Genomic DNA, 14311 nt, shown 5'->3' on the forward strand with positions numbered 1-14311 from the left:
TTCCACCTTGCCCTTGGCGGGCGGGACACCCCACACACGGGAGACCAGTCTGTTCCGGACTCCAGGTGAAAACCCAGGGGCAGAGGCTGGGCACGCCCATGGCCACATCAGCTGCCCCGGTCATCCCGAGCCCCCTCCAGCTGCTTAAAACCGCCTTTGTGCCCAGCTGCCCTCCCGAGTCCCTGGGACACACTGTTCAGGGGACAGGCTGAGGAAACCGACACAGGACTCCAACTGACCTGGGTCTGAAGGGGAGTGACGAGAGTAATAGGTACCTAGTAAGGAGGTAATTGTTTTTATCCCATTGATGGATGCAGAACGCTCGCTGGGTTGGGCACTGTGGCAGGCACTGGAGACACCGCACTGAACGAGGCAGTCGACGGGACTCCCGGGGAGCTGGTATCCTGGGCGGGAGCAGACACAGACGGTAGACAAGGTCATCGTGTCATCTCTGGTAGTGGTAGTCGCTATGAAGACCACTAAAGCCAGATATGGGGCAGAAAGGAGTGAGGTGGCTGCTTGTTCCTTTTGCCGCCCCCTCCGTCCCCGTCCCCTTCCTCTGTCCCCCGTCCTGCAGGCTTTCCTCCAGCAGCCCCCACGGGGGAAACAGGAGTCCCGGGCTGGGAGGACTGGGTCTGCCTCTGTAGTCCGGACCTGCCCCTCCCCCAGCTCCCCTGCTTCCGGGAGATGGATCACCGCCTACCTGGTGGTTCAAGCCAAGAACAGGAGGCGGTAGGATTCCCGCCTTTCCATAACTTCCTCCCATCCAGCGCATCAGCCAGACCGGCCAGCTACAACTCTGGACACTCCCCAAACCTACGGGCTCGCCGTCCCTGCTGCCCCTCCCGATGAGGGTTGCAGGCTCATCCCAGCCGCCTCCACACCGCCCTCCCCCGCCCCGCTCCATTCCGCACCGTGGCCAGAGAGGTCATTTCCAAAATCAACAGGCCCCTGAAACTCCCTTCTTAAAACCCTGCATTAGCTCCCCGCCGCCATTAGATTGGAGACCAGACTCCTCCGTGTGCTTTAGAACGCGCTTCGGTTCCGTGGACTCTGTCCTCCATCCCCTTCTCCGCTCCGGCCACACCGGCCTTCCTTCAGGGCTCGGAGCACACTCTGTCCTGCTTAGCGCCCAGCTGTGCCCTGCGCTGACCCGTCAGGGGTTCCCTGACCCTTCCCCCGCCTACCGCTGGTTCGTCTCGCAGGTCCCCTCTATGACAGTTTCCCTGGGAAATCTCCCTTACCCTTCGCTACCCTGGACTGTAACCATCTCTTTACGTTTCTGTCTCCCCAGTCCACTGGGCGCTCTTTAAGACCAGACACGGGATCTAGCCCGGTCCTCTTTCCCGGGTCCAGGCCCAGTGCCCAGCACGCAGCTGGTGCCCGGTCAGTGTCGGCTATCTGCGAAGTGGGCGTGCTCGTTCACAACCCCCTCCGTCACTCGCATGGAGTAGGCCACGAGAGTGCCAAGCGTCCATGTGTCCTGTGCTCCTGCCAGGCCCTGTCCGCTCCTTATGCCGCTTTTCCCTGTGCCTGGAGCCCTGTCTGCAGGACCCGTCCTGCAGAGCTGAGTTCAGGAGTCACGTCCTCCAGGACGCCCCCCTTACCACGCTGAGCACGTCAGCGGGCCCCTCCTCTAGCACTCGGTTAGCGTGGAGCTCGGTCAGAGCCCGTTTCCGTGTTCAGGAGGCCACAGAGACTGAACCCCCACATGAGGATTATCTCTCCAAACCTCATGCAGGGGGGGCCCATGGTCAAGGTTTGTTGAGTGAATGACTGAGTGAATAAAAGGAAGAACATGATACTGAACAAGTCAAGCTCTTCTTGTTGGGCCTCAGTTTCCCTTTCTGTAGAGTGGGGGCAGGAGAGCGTAGAATGATGATGTGCTTGTTCAGGTTAATCAGAGCCCTGGTCTGCGACAACGGCCGGTTGCCATGGTGTACATTCCCTGGCCGCGGCTGATTTTGGTGTGGATGGTGGGCCGGGGGGGGGGGTCACCTGCCACTCAGCATCAGCACCGCGGGCAGACAGGCTTGGGCCCCCTGCCTCCGCCGCACTGGCTAGCTCCAGCGTCCTTGCACAAGGGCCCCTGTCAGGAGCCGGGGGGCGCTCGGGCTGCTCCCCACTCTCATCGCATCCCCAGCACCCCCCGGTCACCTCTTGTGTCCAGCCCCAAGGTGTGGACAGTGACACCTGGCTGCTTGGGGTCCTTCTTGCCATACGCGGGGCCACTCTCATGCTCTCCCCTCAGCCTTCGCAGACCCCTCTGGACCAGGGCCCCCCAGCGGACTGCACTGCCCTCCCCACCTTCCCACCCACACTGCCCGGTCCAGGCTCCCTTTTTCCTCTTGCGTGACCTCTGACCTCCGACCCTGCCAGTCCCACCCTCCCCGGCTGCTCCTTTCTGGCTCTCCTCCAGCATTCCAGGCCTGCGGCTCCGAGCTGCCTGCCGGCCCCTCCTGGGTCTCACACTTCTGCCCAGCTGTTGCAGCGGAAGCTGGGTGTGGCTGTCCTCCGGCCTGAGTGGGCCGGCGGCCGGTCGGTGGGGTGGCCTTCACCACCTGCGGGCCCTCTGCAAATTCCTTCTCTCTCTGAACCTGTTTCCCCATCTATAAAATGACGATAATAGCTGCAGTTACCTGTCGGGATTGTATGATCCGTGGGAAGAGGTGTGTAAACTCACAGGCCTCAGTGCACACAGCAAGTGCTTAATAAATGTTCGGACTCACCTGCGTCATCCCTTCCTCCAGGAGACCCGCTCTGGAGCTGCGGGCTGGCGGGGGCGCTGGTTCTCTGCCCTCGGGCACCCTGCGCTGCCACCCCCACCCCAGCGTGCCCCCGCCCTGGCAGCTCAAAATTTCCCTGCTTGTTCCTCGACGGCCCTAACCCTTTGGGGCACAGGTGCAGAATACGGAGGAGGAGGTGGATGAAGGAGGGGGCACTGGCGCCCTGGGAGGACTAGCCCCTCCCCCCGTGGGGCCCGGACCCGCCCACCCGCCGCGAGGCCGGCAGGTGGCGCCAGCGTCTGCGGGGCTCGGCCCCCGGCCACCTCCCTGCTCCGCAGGAGTCCGCGACGCGCGGGAGGGGCGGGTCCGGGCCGGGCGCAGGGACAGATGTTTCCGCAGGGCTGACTGGCGCGGAGGGCGTGAGGGCTGCGGGGCTCGGGGCGCAGAGCCCGGCGCGGGGGCGCGAAGCGGGAGCCGGGCAGTGAGTCAGAGCCGAGGTCCAGGGGCCCGACTGGGCTGCGCGGGGGCCACGTGTGAAATCCGTCAGGGGCGGCGGGGAGGCCCGGTTTCCATGGCGACGCGGTGTTTGCGGCAAGCCGGGGACTCCTGGGTCGCAGGCCGGGAGCAGTGATTCACCACAGGAAGGGGCGGCGGTTGCGGAAGGCCCGGGTCTGCGGCGGCCGCGCCTGCTGCTCCCGCCCCGCGCTCTGCTCGCGCTCCCCGGCCGGCCCGGGCCTGGGCTGTGCGGGGCGCGCGGTGGGGAACCGAGGCCCCATTTTACAGACGGGGAAACAGCCACCCTGGCCGGGACGAGGGGCAGGACGGGAGTGGCAGAGCCAGGACTGGAACCCGGGCCAGTGGGACTCGGCCATGCTGGTGAAGACCCAGAAGGCGGGGGCATGCGAGTTCGGGTGTGGCTAAGGCCCCGGACGAGATGGGAGGGGCCCCCCATCTCCCTCGGCCTCCTTCCCTCTCCGCCAAGCCCAAGAAAGCGGTCCCCAAGTCCAAGTCCGGTGCAGCCAGCATCCCGCATCACTTTCCCTGTCGCCTGGTCCTGGGGGCAGGAGAGAGAGAGTGGGGGGGGGGAGGGGATGCATCGTATGTGCCCTCCCCCATTCCCCACACTCGCCCCACTAGAGCCCGGGAGTTCCCATCTCTCTGCTGCTGGCGGAACAGTTTCGTTCTTGATAAGCCATGGGGGCCCCCAAATTCAGTATGAAAGAGGTATCCCCTCCCACCCCCGGGCCCTTGGCGATGGCACGCAAGCGGGAAGCCCAGCCCTTCCCCGTCTCTGCCCCTGCCACGGAAGAGACAGAGGTGGCAAGCGCCTCGGGACCCTTCCAATCCAGTCCTCCTGGTCTTGCACAAAGAAAACGGAAGCTTGTAGAAGAAGAGCGAGTTTTCCAAGGTCACAGTGAACTAGTAGAAGAGAAAACTAGATCCCCCTAACTCCTGACTCTGCCTTCTGTGATCCCAGCAAGAATATTCTTGAATTTGGCCCTCGGTTCTCAGAACCCGTGTCAGGTGGATGAATGAAGGGGAGAGGGCAGACGAGCTGGGATAACGGAGCAAGGGGTCACGCGTGGGAAGCATGTGCGCAGGTCGCGCCCCACCTACCGCGTGACCTCAGGAATGGTGGAGGGGAGATCTTCAGAAAGACCCCGTTTGGCAGCGCTTGGCAGGGGTGTCCACGTCTGGGGTCACCAAAGACTGTGTGGTCTCCGGCAGGTGTCTTGCCCTCTCTGAGCCCCAGGGCTAACCTACCTCCAGGGTTGTGGGGAGGATGGACGAGGGCAGGCAAGTACTTATGAATTACGGGGTGACGTGAATGTTCTTGGCTGCCAGGGAAGGCAAGTCATGTCCTGTGGGGCTGGGAGACAGCTGCCCTGCAGCGGAGAGTCGGAGAGTCGGGGAGAAACCCAGTGCTGACCCTTGACCCCCGGGAGAGCAAGGAAGAGTATGAATTTCTGCTGCGCTCAGCAAGAACAGCTACCCCTCCCCTGGGGGTGGGGGGTGGACAGCAGGTCGCTGCAGACCCCGGGGGGTGCCCAGAGGCTGTGGGAAGCTGAGCACTAATTAGCTCTCCCTCCCTAATTGGACTTAATTGCCTCCTTGTGATCAGCAATTAGGAGGCTGCATCGCTTAGCACAGGGAGGGTGACACCTTAGCCGGAGTTGGTCAGGGCTCCCCTTCTGGACGGGAGGGAGGCAGACGGCCCCCCGGGGAAGTCGCCCCGCGCCCAGCCCCTTCTGCACCTGTGAGCCTGGGGCCGGGAGCCTCGAGGCCTCTCCTCTGTTCTGTGGCTCCTCTGGCTTCCGTTTCCCCACTCTCAGGGGCTGTCTGGTTTTTCTGCCCAGAGGAGATGAAGGATCTGGGCCTGGACCGGCCCCACCCCGGCCCGGCTCCTCTGCGGCTTTGGGGTGGACAGCTCTGGGGTCGAGGTTGGAGGTGTGGGTTTGGTAGCCAGGCGTCTGGCTTCCAAGGGGTTTGAATTCCAGCGCCACCATTTATTATGACCTTGGACCCTTTGTACTTTGTTTTCTTACCTTGAAAGCGCAGCCCATGGGGCGCCTACCCGGCTCAGTTGGTAGAGCGTGCGACTCTTGATCTCGGGGTAATGAGTTCAAGCCCCACTTTGGGTGTAGAGATTACTTAAAAATAAAATTTTTTTAATATTTTATTTTTTAAAAAAGATTTAATTTCTTATTTGAGAGAGACAGAGAGCACAAGCCGGGGGGCGGGGTGGTGGAAGGGCAGAGGGAGAGGGAGAAGCAGACTCCCCACCGAGCAGGGAGCCCTACGTGGGGCTCGATCCCAGGACCCCGAGATCCAGACCTGAGCCGAAGGCAGATGCTTAACTGACTGAACCACCGAAATACACCCAAAATGGAATCTTTAAAAAAAAATAGAATAGAATAAGATAAAATGGAGCTTATAATAACCTTCCCCCCCTTGAAGGGGAAGGCTGAGGGGCAGATAGTGGACGGATAGTGGACCCATGCCACTCAGAACAGGGCCTGGCTTGGGGGCCCCCAGTGTAAGTAGTGACTGTCATATCCCCATCCCAGACCTCAGTTGCCTCGTGTAAGATGACAGACTGAAAAATGCCCGGGGCCCACGCCGGACCAAGCATGGAGTCAAAACATCCGAGACTCTGGGAATGGGCGCTTTTGAAAGCCCCTCTCCCGAGTGATCACGACGCCCGGTGAGGCTTGAGACCACCGGATGGAAGGGTGCCCCCCCACGCCCTGACCCCCGAAACACTCTCAAATAAAACCCCCGCCCCCCGCCCCCTTGCCCAGCAGCAGCACAGGGCCCTGATGGCTGCGTGGCCCTTGGTCACCACCGGTGCGCCCCCGGAAGCAGGTCCCGCCCGCTCACGGACGGAGTCCTCCTCTATAAAGTGAGAGTAATAACCCCACTGTGTTCGCCTCCCAGGGCCGCCTGGAGATACTGTTTCGCTAGTGACAGAGCCTGCTATGAAGGGAGGCAATTATATTGTTCCTTCTGCAATAAACACGTATTGAGGGCCTGGCGTGTACCTAGCATCTCCTTTACACAGGGACGCTGAATTAGGAGCTCCTGCGGAGGTGAGGCCGAACCATCAGACCCGGTCAGGTTCGGGGGCCAACCTCTTCTAGCTCCTGCTTGGAATCCCATTACCCCATGAATGGAAAGTTCCTAAAGAGAGTGCACGCAGGGCTCCTCTAAGGAGGGCGTGCAGGGCGCACGCAGGGTGGGTGTGCGGAAAAAGCAGAGGGCTTGAGCACTTGGAGGTTTCGGGCCCCTGAGCCGCTTGGCTCGAGTGTGGGCAGAGCTCTGTCTGGGCTCCAAGCACTTAGCCAGGGCCTGGAGATCAGGGATGGGAAGGGGAATCACCCAGCCCCTCCTCAAGGAGCTCCTTAATCGGGGAGAGAGACAGAGGTGTCCACGGACAGCATCACTGTGTGTGCCGAGAGATGCTGGGGGCTTAGCCAGGGCGCCTAGCCCAGCCTCAGTGGCACTTTTAGCTGCGCCAGGGGGATGAGGAGTTGGTCAGAGGGCAAAGCATGTGCCAGCTTCGGGCAGATTGGTCTAGAAGTAACAGAGAGGTCTGGATTGCTAGGATCTAGAGGCCAGGACCCGACGCCCTGGGGGCCTTTACAAGCCAGGTCATGGAGTTTGCCCTTTATCCCCAGTACCGTCAGGCTACACTGATAGTTTGAAGTCTCGTGGAAACATGCCAAGGTTTACGTTTTGGAAAGATGGCCATGATTTGGAGGAGGAGAAGAGGTCACAGAGACAAGGGTGTGGGCACCGAGACTGGCTCGGGAGCCCGAGCAGTTCCCCAGGATGGAGAGAGATTCTAGAAATCAGGTCTACAGGCCGTGGGGGCTGCCTGGCCGAGGGAGATGTGAAGACCTCTGTTCGGTACCCACCGGGGTCGGGGCCGGCAGCGGGGAGATGGCAAGTGTGGAAACCAGGGCTTGCCGCTGGAGTGGGGATGCTTGGAGGGAAGGGCCCAGGGCCAGCCTCTCCGTTTCCCTGACCTTCCCAGGACACACTGGGCATCCCTGGCCCAGGCCTGGCCTGGATCTTCCCCAGCCCACAGGGCGGGAACCATGCATACAGGGGAGCTCCAGGGAGCCCTGCGGCCTCCTCCCAGCCTCTGGCCTGAGTTGTGGCCCTGGAGAATGGGTTCCAAAGGGGAGGCCAGAAGGCAGGCTCTCTAGGCCTGGGCCACCCGGGGCCATAGGGCAGTTTGGCTGCGGGGCTGGGAAAGGCTCCCCCTACCCCTCGGATTGTCCCCCACCCAGGGGCTTCCAGGACGGTCCCTGCGCCCCAGCCCGGCCCCTCCCTTCCCGGCCCCTCCCAGAGCGCCTCTGGGCGTCCTCAGCCTGCTCTTTGCCCTCCCTCATTACACTTGGTTTCTGGGAGAATATGATTTGAATTAACTCCTGGGAGAAAAATCACAGAAACCGGGAAAGGGGGGCCATGGGGAGGGGGCAGTGAGTCATGTTTCCATGTGTATTTTTCAAACTTTCCAATGGCACTTTGGGAAACAACACCCTTCTGGTTGCCAGCTTGGGCCTGGCCATCCAGGGGTTCCTGGTTCTGTGTGGGGGGTCTCCCCTCAACGGCCACTGCACCCAGCCCAGCCCAGCCCTTCGGCTCTGCTTCGTGTCCCGGGACCCTGCCCCTCGCCCGCTGGCCCATGCCGCCTCTGTCTGAGGGGCTCAGAGAAGTCCCTCGGGCGGGGGGGGGAGCTTCGGTCTGTCCTCTGCTGTCACTGCACGGTGTAAGCCCGCCATATACCCCATTTCAGGGTGGACCCATGGGGCCTGAAGCCATCCGGCCAACACTGCAACCCTCGAGAACGACCATCCACACCGGGGAGCCTAGGCTCCAGGAACGGCCTCTGCCCCGGAAGCTTCCTCTCTGTGCCCTTCCCTCCTGCTTCTGTACCCCACTTTCCAGAGGCCCTGTGGCTGGGAGGAAGAACCCACCAACTCCCAGGGAGAAGCCTGCAGAGCAGAGACCTCACCCCAAGAAGGTGGGTAAGAAAGAGACCTAGTGCGTGTCCGTCCCGTGCCCCCGGAAGGGGCGGCAGAATTCCCCGTCTGCCTCCAGACTCCCGAGTTCAGCCGCAGCCGGTCCCTCCCTGCAGGTCCTGAGCCCTCCCAGCCTCCCTGAAAGCTCCCACCTGCCCCACGGGGGTCCTGGACTAGCTGTCTCTTCCCCTCTCCCCTCCAGGCTTCTGACTAATCCTTCCTGGCATGGCTGCGTGTCCCGTCCCCACAGTGCCCATGCCAGCAACAGCCCACGTCACATGGGCCACATCTGGCTCCCTGGGAGCATATCCTCCCCTCCTGTGTCCCCTCCCCCTTCTCTGCCCCGGGCCTAAGCAGGGAGTGCCCCTGAGGACCCCTCTTTTCTGTCCTGCCCCCTCACAGTCTCTGACAGACTCACTCCTTCCCCCTTCTTCCCACCTCCTCATCCCCTCCCAGCCCGCAGACTCGGACATCTGGACTCCGTCCCTCAGTATCCCCTCCCTCTCTGGATCCCAACTCTGTAGAGCACCCCTCCTTCTAATCCCCACTGAAGAGCTGGTTGGGGGAGGGGTCTTTTGCAAGGTGGGAGCCCCCAGAGTTGTCCCAGGGTGGGGGAAGCCCAGGCAGCCCAGGGATTCAATTCCCCCAGCCCAGCACGCCACCCCCGCCTGTTGCCGGCTTGGGGTTGGGGGTGGATAGAGGGGACCCCACGGCATGCGTGCGTGGAGGGGTTGGAGGGGGAGGGCTGAGGGGAGCGGTCTGGCTCACCCTCTCCAAACCCTCTTTTGTGAGGGCGAGGGAGGAGCCTGAAAGGTCCTCCAGCTACTGGCCTCCCTCCTTCCTCCCTGCTTAGCAACCCTTGTTGCTGGGTAAATATTTGCCCCACCAGGATCTGGGGCTGGAGCGCCTGGTGTCAGCCCACGCAGCTGCCCCTCTCCTCAATTCCTGGGCCTCTCCTCTGTCCGGGTTCCCTCTGCAAAGCCCCCTGGCCTAGACTCAAGTTGTGACCCCCCCCCCAACGGCCTTGTCTCAAAGCTCCTTTCCTCCTCCCTCCCAGGAGACCACCTCCACAGCCTCCCTCCTTCGCCCATTCCCATCTCTCCCTACATCCCCACCCGCCTTCTGTGCTCACCGCCTCAGTCCACCTCCCACCCCTGACACCTGGTGAGACCCCACCCCTGAGCCCGACAGGTCCCCGCCACATCCTACTGGGAGCCCAGCCTGGCTTCCCCTGGGGCTAAGTCTTGGTGCTGAGAACCAGGACCTCACCTCTCTGCTTCTAGAGGAAGTACAGCCCCACCCCTAAGCCTCAGCCCCGATCCCCAAAACTCCAAGGGGAGAGAGATCAAGGGATGTGGGATGTTGTGATGAACACCCATCCGTCTTCCATCCACCATCCCCAGGAAGCTCCTCTTCAGGAAGGCAGCACTGTTTTCACCTCCTCTGGGGGTAGGACTGAGGGAACCACGGCCAAGAGGAAACAGATGCCCCCTCAGCCCCTCCCTGGGCAGCCTGACGGTGCTCTGGCCTCGGCCTGTACATACTGTCCCCACTCCAGCAAGGGCCCTGATGCCCTGGTGCCCCACACCTCCTCCAGTGGTCTCCTGTCCCCTGTCCCTGTGACGAAGAACCCTGCAGGGGTCCAGGGGCACTCGGAGGCAGGCTCTCAGGGCGCCGCAGGCTCTCAGGGCGCCGGGGAAGCTGGGCTTGCCGGGCACGGGGCGGCCAGTGCATTGATCTGGCGCAGGCCCTCCCGAGAGTATCACCGGGGAATCTGGGCAGTTGGCCCCAGGCGGGTCTGAGAAAGAGGGGTTGGCCTGTGCGCCGCTCTGACTCCTCCCAGCTCTGGAGTTCTGGCTTCTAGGGAATGAAATTATGAAACTCTGGCCCAAGACAGTCCCGTCGCCATCCCTGGGAGCCCTCCTGGACTCCCGTGTCCAGCCCACCCCCCTGCCCTCGCGCAGCCCCAGCCCCTTCTCGGGGAAAGGGCCCAGTGCTCTGCCCCATCCATCAGGAAATCTCCCGAAAATTCACCGCCAACCTCCCCGCCGGAGTTCACTGGGCCCATAGACACCCCTGGCTTCAGGCCCCGGGTCGCCTTCCGAGGGCACCCAGAGCGGCTGGGGGCGCTGGGACCTGCAGGGTCTACCCTGCCGCTCAGACACGCTGAGCGGAGGGAGCCTGCCCGGGTGGCCGCAGAGCCGCCGACACTTGGTCAAAGAGAGATTTTCGTCCCTTCACAAACAGGGCCTCCGCACAGCAACCTGGCGTGCGCGGAGGGACACCGCCCGCGCGCGGGGCTGTAGCGGCGCCAGGCGCGGTCCCCGGGGTGCGGCGCGTCCCGCGGAGCCCATGCGGGGCCCCCAGTTCCAGGCCCCACGCGCGGCTGCAGGGGCGGCTGGAGGGGACCCTCTCCTGCCTCCCCTCCCGGGAGCGCGCGGCGGCCTGCGGCCCGGGGACCCTCTGCGGCCCGGGGACCCTCTGCGGCCCCGGGGCCTGGCGTTGTGGCGCTTGTTTGTTTCCTTGGCAACAGGGAGAGGAAACCCCCGCTCGCGAGGCCGGGGAGTCCCCGGCAACCGCGCGCGCGCGCACACACACACGCACACACACACACACACACACACACACACACTCGCGGCCTCACGCGCAGCCGCCCACGCGCAGGGCCTGCGTCAGCACCGCCGGCCGCCAGCCGCCTCGGGGCCGGGGCGGGGCCGGCGGGCGCGGCGGGAGGGCGCCGGGGCCGCTCGCCGCCCCTCCCCCGCCCCTTCCCATCGGCCTGCCCTCCCCCACCTCCAGCAGGTGCGTGGGGGGTGGGGGTGGGGTGGGGTGAGCGGCGGGCGGGGCCCGGGCCTACTCCTGGGAAGGAGGGAAGGAAAGGGTCGCGTGGGGTTTCGGTCGGCCTGGCCCGAGTCTGGGGCGCGTGTGACAGTAAGGGGCACTGCGCTGCTGTTGTGTATTTTGACGCTTCCGGGAAGCTGGGACGACTACCTGGGCCCAGTCTGGTGGCGGAGGGGTCGGGGGAGTGGTTCGGTGTGTTGGGAAGGAGCTCCGGGTCCGACTCCAGGATCTTGCTGCTGGACTGGTCTTCTTGGGGTCTGGGCTGAAGAGAAGTGGGGTGTAGCTAAGCTGGAGGTGGACACGTGGGGGTTGGGGCATGCTCCTGTCACCTGTCAGCTGCGTGGCCCGAGCAAGACAGTTCACCCGCCCGGACCTCCCCATCCTCATGTGTATTGGGGGACATCAAGGTGCTCGCTCTGGGCCCCTCAAGGAGACTTAGAGAAGGTTAAGATAGTGATCTTGTCAGGGGGGAGACCTTGCCTGGGTGCGAGGGTGAGGGGCTGGCTCTCTACCCCATTATCCGCCACCCTTTGGCCTGGCTGGAGGCATCAGGGAAGACTGGCTGGGCTCTGGCTCAGCGCCTCGTTAGGCTGGGGGGGGAGAGTAAGTGGGAGCTCCTCCACGCGGCTCCCAGCCCGGAGCCCGGTGCCTGGCATACGCTTAAAGAACAGGTACAAGTACGTCCTTCCTTCCTCAAGGTTGCACTGATCCTCTGTGCGCGACTCACTCAGCAACTCAACACCTGTTGAGGACCAGGCCCCATGGACAGAGGATGAATGATGGGGACCTGCCCTCAGGAACTCACTATAAAGGGATTTCCAGACCTTGGCCTTGAGTCCCCAAATCACTCCCCCACCCTACACCAGTCCCTAGACCCTCCTCCAAAGAGTCGGTCCTTCCCACTGCTGTGGGGGGAGCACAGCTGCCTCCCCAGTGGCCTGGGCCCCCGGTGACGCCTCCTCTCCCCTCCACCTGTCCGCGATGATAGCCTAATGGCGAGATCTTGGCTTCCAGAGTCAGGCCAACCTGTGTCGGAATTCCAGTTCTGCTACTAACTAACCACAAGACCTTGGGCAGGTGGTTCTCAGCAGGAAGAGGTTTTGCCTCACGGAAAACGTTTGGCAACATCCGAAGGCCTTTTCGATTGGCCCAGCTGGTTGTGGAGGTGCTCCTGGCATTTAGTGGGTAGAGGCCGGGAACCTCGCCCCATAACAAAGAAATCTCCAGCCCCCAATGCGGGAGTGCCAGAGCTCGGAGGCCCCGCCTTAAATGAAGAATTTTAACTTTCCAGGCTTCGGTTTCCTCCTCTGTAAAACACGGCTATTGCTAGTTCTAGCCTGCAGAGCTACAGTGGGGGCTCACCAAGGTGGCCCCTCACGGCCGCCTCCACCTACTCCCTGCCCCCCTCCTCAGTCATCATTGGCTTCTGGAATCCCTGCTGGTCCGGGTCCCCCCCCCCTCCAGCTTCCCTGTTGTCCTGGCCAGGGCCTCCTCAGCCTCTTCCCCTCTCAGTGCCTCCCCACTGTCCTTGACCTCAGCCCCGTCCCCTCACCGCCCATCCCCCCCATCCCCGGAGCAGGCCTCTGCCTCTGCGCCCCACTTGCCCCACACTCCCGAGTTCTTGCTTCCTGGGGCCCCGCTCCTTTGGCACCTTTGCCCAGGCTTCCTCTCAGGCACGGACGGGTCCACCCAGCACCTCCCACGCCTTCCACCGAAGTAGCATAAGAGAGTGAGGCGTGTCCTGGATTTGGCTCAGGCTGCTTGGTCCAGGCTCCGAGCTCAGCCTATGACTTAGAATCTAGTTTTGGGAAAGGGAGTCTCACCTTTGGGAAAGTGAGCGTCTCCAACCGCGAGGGGGTTCTGTGGACCAAGCTGAGAACGTGTGTGAGAACGCGCAACTGTGAACTTGAGTGGAAGAGTGTCACTCACTGTCGAGCATCGTCTCACTGTGTGTGTGTATTTAAATATTTAAGTAATCTCTACACCCAAGGTGGGGCTCGAACTCATGAGCCTGAGATCGAGTGATGTGCTCTACTGACCACAGAGCCAGCCGGGTGCCCCCAAGTGCGTATCGCTTAATCACTGCAGCGTCCTTGTTTTATAGACCAGGAAAGGGAGGCCAGAGTCACACCCCTGAGAGCAGGGCCAGGCGCACTCAGCTCAGGTAGGAAACCCTGAGCGCCTCCTGTGAGCCACGTGTTAGGAACAGAGCAGGTGTTAGGGACACAGATGACCAAGACTTGGCCCCTCCCGTCTCTCACAGCACTTTTGGGAGGAAGGCTCATGGAGGAAGGGAGGCACGGCAGCCTTGTGCCCTTCTCCAGGGTCACTGTTCCTCAAGACAAGTGCCACCTCCACTGCCCAGGCTACGCCTTGAACTCACCCCTGTATTCTGATAATACTCGTTAATGCTCCAGCTCTCGGGCCTCTGGCTTCCATCTGGAATTCATTATCCAGTCCAGAGTCCTCTGCTGTTCTACAGCCGCCGCGCTTGCTTGTGCCTCTCCCTTGATCTCCCCACCAGTGGGCAGCCCCGTCGAGGGCCGACACAGTAGTAGCTTTGCCTCTTCTAGGCACCTTGCCCATGTTGCAGGGGAGGAACGGAGGCCCTGAGAATCCAGTAGCAGATGGGTCACTGCACAGCGAGGAGGGAGAGGAAGGACTGGAACCTGGTCCCCACCCCGGGTCAGGTTCCCTCCTCTGGTCCTGGCGTCCTGTTTTCTCCTGCTGCTGCTTCTGGGACTGGGGATCTGTGGCCTAGTGGGGGTGAGAGCAGACTGATGGTATGGGAGTTAGGATCGAATATGAATATTTGAATATTCCGGACGGAGGCCCACTTTAAAGTTTGGATTTAGGATTGAGGCTTTCAGTGCTGGTGGTAAGGGAGGGGAGACCCTTCGGAAAGAGCCTACAGTGAAATCTGGGCTAAGATTGCACCCCCCTCCTTTCTCCTGCCTCTTTTCCACAAAGATGAGGAGATCTGGGATAGGAAGTGTTAAGTGTGGTTTTGCTTCCCTGGCCAGGAAGGGAAGCTGGGCCTGTCCGGGACTGGGTGGGGCGGGGGGGGGGGCTCAGTGCCAGGGGGGCTGAGGCAGTGGGAACAGCATGAGCCCTGTCCCTCACGTTTCACTGGCTAACCCACCCCGCCTCTGCTCCTAGTTTGGGGAACAGAAGAGGGAGAAGCAGAACAAGACTTTCTGTTTTGTCTGGGAA

This window comes from Martes martes (assembly GCF_963455335.1).
Source record: "Martes martes genome assembly, chromosome: 15".
Taxonomy (NCBI): domain Eukaryota; kingdom Metazoa; phylum Chordata; class Mammalia; order Carnivora; family Mustelidae; genus Martes; species Martes martes.